Raw genomic sequence first — 10,629 nt, forward strand, 5'->3', positions numbered from 1 at the left:
GCGGTCTAAGGCCTTGGCTCCTCTGCTGAGCAGGCCAGGCTTCTGTAGGGTGCTCATTCCATGAGCCTAGGTTGACTAATCCTCCACATCCCATGAGCTGTTCCTTCTCAGTCGTACTTACCACACAGATCGAATACTTCTCTAAAACAATTGGTTATGCAAGCAGCACTCTGCCCAGGAAAAGCAAAGGAAAACTGAGACCACAGTGTCCAAATCCAAACTGCCCTGTTCTTTGCAGCCATAGCATTAGCGCCACCCCACCGTGGCCAACTAGTAAAACTCTACTTGTTCTTTTTCTAAAATGTATCTTTATTGTTGAAAATATTACAGATGTCCCCATTGTATTTTCCCCCAATTGATTCCCTCTAACCCACACCGACCCCACCCGGGCCTCCATCCCATTATTGTCTGTGTCTATGGCTTATTCTCTTTTTATATATATATGTTTTTATTGATTTCAGAGAGGAAGGGAGAAGAAGAGAGAGAAACATCAATGATGAGAGATAATCATTGACTGGCTGCCTTCTGCACGACCCCTACTGGGGATCAAGCCTGCAACCCAGGCATGTGGCCTTGACCAGAATCGAACCCGGGACCCTTCAGTCCCCAGGCCAACGCTCTATCCACTGAGCCAAACTGGCTAGAGCTCTACTTGTTCTTTGAAGCTTATCTCAAGCAGAGCCTTCTCTGCAATGCTTCTCTGATTCCCTCGAGGCTGGAAGATTCTGCATCTTCAGTGCCATTAGTTCTCTGCAAAGCCTTACAGTAGGGCAGCCCTGAATCATATTGCATGGAAACTGTTTACTTGTTTGACACCCCCATTAAACTAGACACTCCCCAAGAACAGACCTATTTTATTGTTTATTAATCCCCAGCACTAAGTATAATCTCTGCCTTGTAACTGTCTCAATACACTTTTCCTGAATGAATGAATAAATAAAAAGTGGAATTGAGAATACCAACAATCAGAATTGGAGAACTGTTATAACGATTCCTTACTTTTTAGTGTTCTTTATTCTTGTTTGTGCCTCTGCTTTTGGTATCGGGGCCTCTATAGCATTTTTTAAAACAACAGCCGTTTTATAATGCTCACAATTTTGTGGATCAGGAAGTCAGGCAGGGCACACTGGGGGTGGTTTATCTCTGCTCCAGGATGCCTAGGGCCTCAGCTGGAGTGTATCTAGCAACTGGGCATGGCCCAGATGGCTCACCTGGAGCCATACAACTGGAGTGTTAGTTCCGGGTGTCAGCTGGGTTCCTCAATTCTTCTCCAGGTCATGTCTCCTGTGTCCATAACGGCTTCTTCCCTCACATGTCAGGTGCCTGGCCTGTGAAAGCTAGAACATGTGGGACTGGCTGGACCTCCCTCACAGCCTGGTGGTCTCAGTGTAGTCAGATTGCTTACTGGACACAGATATACAGGGTGTCCCCCAAAAATGTATACATAAGTTAACAGCTGACAGCTCATTTTGAAAATGAAATGTATTTTAGTAAACACTGCCTTTAAAATTATTCAAAGTGTGTGTATTCATTTTGGGAGGACACCCGATATAATCCAAGTGTTTCACTTTTTTTTTTCATGTAAACACATGAATCTAAAAAGGGAAAAGTGTGGTGAGCAACATTCCATCAATTAAAGAAAAAAACGTTCAAAGCCAGTTTCTTCACTGTTGTGAAGCTCATCCGGAACATCACCTTACAATGGATGATGCTAAACATCCTGTAAGTCCTATGCAATACTTGGCATCCCAGTGATCCCCCTTTCTTTTGGTCTCTGAGTTTTTAGTAGCTAGAAAGAAACAGATTTCTGCAGGTGCTTTCAGAAACAAATTTGCCATAGGTTAAGTTTATTCCATGATGCCTCAATTTATGTGCTTGAGAACAACATTTATGTACATCAAATTGAGAAAAGAGCATAAATTTTCTAAAACCTACATGCTAAGAACATTCTATTTTTCTCTAGTGATTACTTTAATAAAGCAACTTAGAATCTATGGTATCAGCGGATGAGTTGTCCTCTGTCCAATAAAACCACTGCATGAAACCACGCTTTAAATATTATCTTTGCTACTTTTAACTTGCAATTTCCATGTGAATGTGCACCGTGAAATGCTTTACGTGCATAAACTAATACCCACAAAATCCCACGACACAGTAATATGAAAGCCCCGCAGGGAAGCTCTCCACAGGGAACCCAGCTGACCTCATCACAGAAGGATTTTCCCTTCTCCTGGGAAAAAGATGGAATGAACACGCAGTTTGCTGTTGTCTATTTTTGAAGCAAGGTATGCCAATGTCAGTGTGCCCTTCCCCAGAAGTGGAGGAGTCTGTAACATCTGCAAAGTCTGCTTAGTGCTCTTTTGAGTAAAAAATCATGCTTTGCTGGCATTTTATGTTTCTATAAAAGAACAGGAAAAACTTTGCCCCTCGGAGTCCTCAATGAGGTAAGAAGACTGTGATTAGGTAGCAACTGTGATTAGGTGTCTGTAGAGGAGAAAGAAATGAACAGGGTTAGAAAAATACACATTCCCTACTGGTACCCTTCCAGGGCCTTGACGGAAGGCCAGACAGTCAGAGAGTGAGCCAAGCCAGTTCTGTGGCTCAGAATAATTGGATAATTGATTGTAATTAAGTAGTAATTAATAATGACTTGAATAATTAAAGGTTTCCTACCTTCAGGCTGTGGCTGGATGGGGTGCTGTGCTGAGCCGTAATGGAACTTGAGGGATAGGAGAAAACAGTAATACTTAGCCTGTCTTTATTAAAATTTTTGATATTTTGCTCATTATAGATTTTAACATGATTTTTTAAAAATAGCCCATTAAACTATTACTGATCTTGATTACTGAGTTTTTTGGTGTCTCCTTAAATTTGGCACCTTTCGCAAGCGCCTACTCACCTCCCCCCAGTGCAGGCCTTGAGCCCAGAAGCAATGTGATGGGTATTTGGATATTATTGCTTGGCCTGCCCTTTAAAAGGAACAAAGGGACAGCCAAATACTTGGGCTGCTCTCTCACTCTTCATGTCCTCAAATTTCCAAATCACTGATATCCAATTACAGTCTGCTCCAGAGTTGAGAGACAGCCCCGTCTTGTGTGTACCATTATCACCCCAATCTATGGACGAGAGACTTAGGTTCAGTACGCATGACACATATGCCTGAGAAGGGGGCAAGTGAGACCTTGAAGGCAGCCTGGCTGGACTCCATAGGTTGTGATCTCAGCCACTGGGCTGTAAGAAATTGCCCACTTGCTGTGTATCCCACCATTCTGCATTGAAAAAGGCAAACCATGTATTTTCTTCTCACTTATTAGTCAGTTACAAGTTATGACAAAATATCTCCTAATAACTTCATAAGTTGTATTGTCTTTTTCCTCTTATGGAAGCAATATATAATCAGATGAAATGAGAAAATACACATCAATGAGAGAACTCAAACTAAATCAAAATCCCACCCCAAGAGCCACCTACTATTAGCATTTTGTTGCATCTCTCTCCAAGCTTTATTTTAATAAAGATAAATTATATGTATATGATTTCAAAATGAAACTATGCTACACATGAATTTTTTAAAACTGTGCTTTACAAAGAAAAACAATACACCTTTAGCATCTTTCTCTGTCATTGCTATTTTGCAGAGTAATTTGTAATGGCTTCATAATATGTATTCATTTGTTCATGTTACCTACTCTCCAGGCTTAGGTAAGCTAGGCACTGGAGATCCGTCAGTTAACAAAACAAAGAATTGGGACCCCTAGGGTTGACATTTAAGTAAAGGGGGACCTTCAAAAAAATAAATGAATAAAGATGTGTCCGTCAACAGGAACACTATTTTGAATGTATCAGGGAGTCTTCTCTGAGAAGAGGCTGTTATGGGCTGAACTGTGCCTCCTCCCCAACCTTCCAAATTCCTAGGTTGAAGTCCGAACGTCTAGTACCTCAAAATATGGTAATAAGTTAGAATGTAATAAGTTAGAATAAGGTAATCCATCATGGCTGGTGAGGTTTTAAGAAGAGGACGTGTAGACCCCGGCACATAGAGGGAACATGTAGGGAGAGCAGGGCCATCTATAGGGTGTCCCAAAATTCACGCAAGATTTGAATTTTGCGTGAGCATTAACAACAACAACAACAAAAAATAAAAGCCTAATTTTACTTGGTTTATTGAATCAGATTCTAATATCTGTTGCCCTTTGATTTCAATCCCTTCAATTTGATAAGCATTACCAAGTACCAATTATGGCCCAGGAGCAGGGACAATGAAGACCAATGAAGACCACGGCTTTGCGTATGTGCCAGCAAAGCCATGGAGGCCATTTACCCGATGTGCTATGCCATACATAATCCTCTACTGTATACTTTATGAATCAATAAAACATTTACAATTTTTTATTATAAACCTGTGTTTTCTATCAAAATTACTTCTTGCGTGAATTTTGGGACACCCTATATAAGCTGAGGAGAGAGACCTGGAGCAGGGCCTTCCTCATGATCCTCAGGAGCAACCAATCCTGCTGGCACCTTGATCTTGGATTTCCAGCCCCAAGAACTGTAAGAAAATTAATGTCTGTTGTGTAAGCCACCTAGTCTGTGGGACTTTGTCCGGCAGCTGTATCTAATACAGGGGCAGAGAAAGAGGTCTGAATGACGTGAGAAGGTGCGCGCCCTGCAGTGATTGCAAAGGCTGGAAAGTGGAGTTTGGTTCTTTGCAAGAAGGGTACCACTGGGTCCTAAAGCACCCTAAAGGCCTTAGAAAGGACTTCAGATTATATTCTGGGGGAAATAGGAAACCACGGGAGAACCATCAAACCTGACACTTTAACAGAGGTCCTTGGCTCCTATGAAGCCCGGACTAGATGTACCAAAATATGTGTAACCCTCTTATTCATCAGCTAAATTATTTAGCAGTGCATCTGAAAAGTCTGTCGTGAGAAGCAGGGGGAGGGGCATCAGGGACATTGGCCCCAAATCCTAAGCCCTCTTGGTACTCCTGGCATCCCACTGGGCCATCCTGCTGCCCAATCTGATAAACAGTATAATTTAAAATAAGCCCAGACTTTTCAATGAGTCCTTCTCCACAGGATCACTCAGCGGGACCTCTCCTCCCCCATTTTAAGGCCAGCTGGTTGCTAACCCTCCCCTCCCTTATGTCTGTTCCCTCTCTCTATGTTTTAAACCCAAGTTCCAATCTTCACCCCAACTCAAGCCTTCCTAACTCAATTGTTCCAACTGCCAAGATTCCACCTTCCTCTTCTCTCCTTAACTCTCTCTCTCTCTCTCTCTCTCTCTCTCTCATTTCCTCATTCCTGACTTCCTGGGGAATGGAGAAATGAAAGCCTCATCTGATATCTGCAAATAAAAATTCAGGGAAGTGGACAATCTCCATTACTCAAGTATGGGAATGAAGTTAATGGCTACCCCGCCCAATTTGGAAACTCCTGATTTCCTATCAAGTCAGAGGTAATGCTGCATGAGCACTAACAGCCCAGTGTTGGACCGAACTTTGAACTGCATGCTCCTCTCAGGAGGCTATTGTTAGTTTCCGCCCCCCTCCTATGTTACTGAGGAGTCCTCTCTCATGGAAAGAGCCCCCATCAGTAACTTCCTTTAAGAATGTAAGTAACTGGGTGGGTGGTTGGGAAGAGATTAACCAAAGAACTTGTATGCATATATGCATAACCCACGGACACAGATAATAGTGTGGTGAAGGCCTGGGGTGGGGCTAGAAGGGTTAATAAGGAAAAAAGGGGACATCTGTAATATTTTCAACAATAAACATATTTTAAAAAAGAATGTAAGTAACTTATTTTTGCCTCCTACTTAGTCTTTCCATGTTCTGCACAGCCCCCTACCCAAGACCTACTGATTCTATTAACATTTACTTGTCATTCTTCCATAGGTTGCATTTTGATTATTATTCATTGAAAACAAGAGACCAAACTGATTATCTTTCTCAAAGAGCAACAAACCCATAAAAGTGATAGCAACAAACAAACAAACAAACAAACAAAAAAACAGGGCCCTGGCCAGGGAGCTCAATTGGTTAGAGCATCCTCCCAATATGCCAAAGTTTCGGGTTCAATCCCAAGTCAGGGCACATACAAGGGTCAGTCAATGAATTCATAAATAAGTGGAACAACAAACTGATGTCTCTCTCTCTCTCTCTCTCTTTCTCTTTCAAAAAAATCAATACATAAAATATTTTCAGAAACATAAACAAAAATACCGGTGCCATAAGTAAGTGTGCCAGTTCAGCCTAGACTCTTGGGCTGACTCACTCACTCGACCACAGGTGAGAGTGGACATTAAAAAGTCAGGCAGTGGTACTTCTATGAGCTGGATACTCATAGGAGGGCCTAAGAAGGGGAGGGCCATTGGCCTGGGTCCTCATTGTCACAAAAAGCCTCAATGCACCAGACTTTACCTATAGTTACAGGAAAGGGTTGGTGGGTTGAAGAAAGACAGTATCACTGTCCAACTTAATTCATGACTTACCATCTCATTACTGGATCACATCTGTCATGATCTATGGGCCAATATTTTTAATAAATCCCCTAATGCCCTGGCCAGTGCTCAGTGGTTAGAGCGTGAGACCTCAGATTGAAGGGTCGCAGGTTAAATTCCAGTCAAGGACATGTACCTCAGTTGCAGGCTCAATCCCTATTCCAGGTTTGGGGCAGGTGTGGAAGGCAACCAAATTGATGCGTCTCTCTCACATTGATGTTTCCTTCTCTGTGTCTCTCCCCCTCCCTTCCACTCTCTCTAAAAATCAGTGGAAAAACCATCTTCGGGTGAGGACTAACAAATAATAATAAGTAATAAACCCCTAATCACCTTGGGAATAGTGCAATTATATTAAACTAAATGTGTTTGTTGGGTTGAATTGTTTACTTACCAGATATTGACATTTAAAATATACCACAGCCCTAACCAGTTTGGCTCAGTGGGTAGAGTGTCAGCCTGTGGACTGAAGGGTCCCAGGTTCGATTCCGGTCAAGGGCATGTACCTTGGTTGCGGGCACAACCCCAGTAGGGGGTGTGCAGGAGGCAGCTGATTGATGTTTCTCTCTCGATGTTTCTAATTCTCTATCCCTCTCCCTTCCTCTCTGTAAAAAAAAGCAATAAAATGTATTTTTAAAAATAAAATAAAATATACCACAGCCCTAGCCAGTTTGGCTCAATGGATAGCGCGTCGGCCTGTGGACCGAAGGATCCAGGGGTTCGATTCCGGTCAAGGGCACGTACCTCAGTTGCAGGCTCCTCCCCGCTGGGGCCCTGGTCGGGGCCCATGTAGGAGGCAACCAATCAATGTGTTTCTCTCACATCAATATTTCTCTCTGTCTTTCCCTCTCTCTTCCACTCTCTCTAAAACTATCAATGGAAAAATATCCTCGGGTGAGTTTTTTTGAAAGAATAATAATAAAATAAAATAAAATATACCACAGAGAAGCATTTGATATCTTGCTCCTGGGCATATATCATCAGTTTGGCTCAAACTCTTATTTAAAAAAAAAATACCACAGATTTAGTAACCCTCTTTTGGAATTTCTTCTTCTCTTCTTTTTCTTTCTGCTTTTGGATTGGTTTGGTTTAGTATGGACGGGGCCTGTCTCCTCTTGACCTCGGAAAGGCCTTCAGAAAACCTGAAACCCAGGCAAGGTGACAAAGTCGGGCTCCTCAGCTCTAAGGGCCTCCTCGTGTGACTTCTTCACTTAGAAAAATACAGGGTTGTTATAGAGACCCAGAGCCACACGAGTTCTTCCCAGGCTAACCAGTTTCTGAATTCTTAGACTTTCAGTTTAATTTCACCATTAGGGGATTGTCTGCACCAGAAATACCGAGGCAAGACCAAAAGAAAACCTCGTGTGAACCGACCTCTTCCAGGAGGAGTGAATCAGATATGCCTCTGGGATGAGGGAAGGGAGGGAACTGATTCTCACCAATTTGCAAAACTAGAGTTCAATCTTTGTAACCGCTAACTGGACACTAACACGGCCCTGTGTTCAGTATAGAAATGACAGCACACAACTGTTTCGCCACATGTGTACTCCATAATCATGCTGTCACCTTGGGCTTGAGGGAGCACGACACTGTTTGAAATTCCCCGGTGATGCCAAATATATTTCTGTCAACAGACACTGTTTCAAAGTGCCAGAGCTCACTTTAGCTGATTACCAGGGCCTGACTCAAATCGCTGAAGGAAACAAACATATCTTTCACTCACTCAAACGGTAAAACATTGAAAACTCAGAAAGTCTGTATTAGAGTTGGGAAGCAGTAAAATAAGGCATCTCAAGAGAGGCCAAGCAATGTTTTGTTTTCTTTCATTATATTATTGTAACTCTTTTCAGTTCAGGTCTTTTCTCAGACATACATGAAAATACAGTTTATACCAGGGGTGGGGAACCTTTTTTCTGTAAAGGCCATTTGGGTATATATAACATCATTCGCTTAATATAATCACTTATTATAAATTCATGTTGCTATGAAAAATCTCCTAGATTTATTGAGTTTCAAGTACGGCCTGCAGTTGCCTTGACAGGGTCAGACCAAATGATTTCTCAGGCCTTATACAGCCACAGACCAGACGTTGTCCACCCCTGGTTTATATCAACTCATGATAGCATCTAATTAATTACTAATAACACATCATTGTTGGTAGCAATGTAAAAATCTGTCTTATACTACAGAACTAGGCAATATAGTAAAATACCAATAATCATAGTAAGAACAATCACCAAAGTAATATCTAATTTTGAGTACTTAATATGAACTAGAAGCTGTCTTATGTACTTTTATGGGTTGTTTTATATAAATCTCCCAACAACCTCATGAGATAGGAAAAATAATTTGCTAATTTTTATTCTAGGGAATGGTTAAGATTTATATTGAGAACTTAGTGTGTGCCAGGCACCATTCTTAGTGCTGTCCACGTATTAACTCACTCTTTCTTCACAAAGCAGGTGCTCTCCTTATTCCCATTTTAGAGATGAGGAAACTGAGGTACAGAGTTGAAGTGGCCTGCCCAGGGCCACACGGCTGTTAGTGACAGCCAGCACCCAAATCCTGGCAGTCTGGCTCCAACCTCAGTCTCTTCCTTACTAAGCAGCTGCTCAATGAGTGTGTGCCAAGCACTGTGTCAAGTGACCTTCGTGTGTAATTATCCCTCCTGGAGGAGCTCACTGTTTTCCCATTTTTCAGATGAGGAAAGTGAGGCACAGGCCACTTCTTCAGGGCTTAACACCTGGTCTTGCCTGCCCCCAACTTCATATTCTCTCCATTTTAGTGCACAGGGCCAGTGGGTATGGGTTCGAAAGGTGCATGCTGACTCCAAGGAAAAAGTCAACACATTGTGAGAGTCCAATTAATCGGGTTTTGAAACAGGAGAAACACCCCATAAACACACGAGACAGGAGGTAAGAAGGAGACAGCACACGCCCCATTTGTCTCTGCACCTTTCAGGGTTCTGGAGAGTGAAGAAGCTGCCAACTTCAGAAATCTGCCGAGAAGGCATCCATCGGTCTCCGGCAAGCCTCACTTTGTATGGACTTGGCCCGGGCTCGGAGACATGGGGTCAGCATCTACCCTCGTGGCTTCTGATTCCAGCCATTTCTTAGATCTGTGAATCGTCACAGGCTAGCGGTGGAAACAGAAGAGAAACTATTCCTGCAGAATGAAAACCAGCTTGTCGTTTTCCTGTTATTCATTTTGAGTTTCCTCTTCCTCACCACTGAACATTGTCAAGGAACATTATTTATTTAAGTCCTAAATTGCAGTAATTTCTATTAGCTTTTTTCCTTGTGGGGTATTCTTATTAATTTTCAGTTATAGTTGACTTACAATATTATATTAGCTTCAGGTATACAACATAGTGGTTAGCTATTTACACACCATAGGTTTCTATTGCTTTAAATTACCTTTTGACATACATTCATTGCCTCAGCTTTTGACAGAATTTGGCAATAGAGCCGGCCCTGCCTGGTGCAAAAGACATTTCCCCTTAAAGAGATGTTTTATTTTCCTGAACTGTGTACAACACTGTCACTTTTCTTTCTTCAGAAATGAGTCCCTTCCTACAATAAGCTATTGTCCTTTCTCCTTTCTAAAGTCACCTCAGTCTGTTGTATTACATACATATAATCACAAACTGACTTACAGCGCTTGAGTCTTCAACCAGGGCTTGCTATGTCCCCTAGGATTCCCGAGTACACAAATGTGCATCCCTAGGCAGGGCCCTCCCAGTTCGAGCTCTGGACCAGAGCCAAGTGCTGGAGCTGAGAATTTAATAACAGGAATTTATTATTCTTTGACCCCCCCTCACCCCAAATTTATCTACAACTTCTCACCTTATTTCCAGATTTTAACATTATGACTTTTAAATTCTTTTCTCCGCAGTTGCAGAACCTGAAAGATAAGCAAAACAGCACTACTACATATGTGTGTAAGACAGAAAATCAGTTGTTGATTTATTTAAAATACATACATGTTTTAATTTTTAAAAAATGGTTGCTGTGGGGTAAATTGATCACAGGGTTAGTGTTGCTTCTCTCAGTTGAAATATATAAGAGATGGAGTTTGTGGCTCTTATAGGTGGGTTTTGGTTGAGTAGACATTTTAGTAAGCTAACCT

This window comes from Myotis brandtii, unplaced genomic scaffold, assembly GCF_000412655.1.
Source record: "Myotis brandtii unplaced genomic scaffold, ASM41265v1 scaffold43, whole genome shotgun sequence".
Classification (NCBI taxonomy): Eukaryota; Metazoa; Chordata; class Mammalia; order Chiroptera; family Vespertilionidae; genus Myotis; species Myotis brandtii.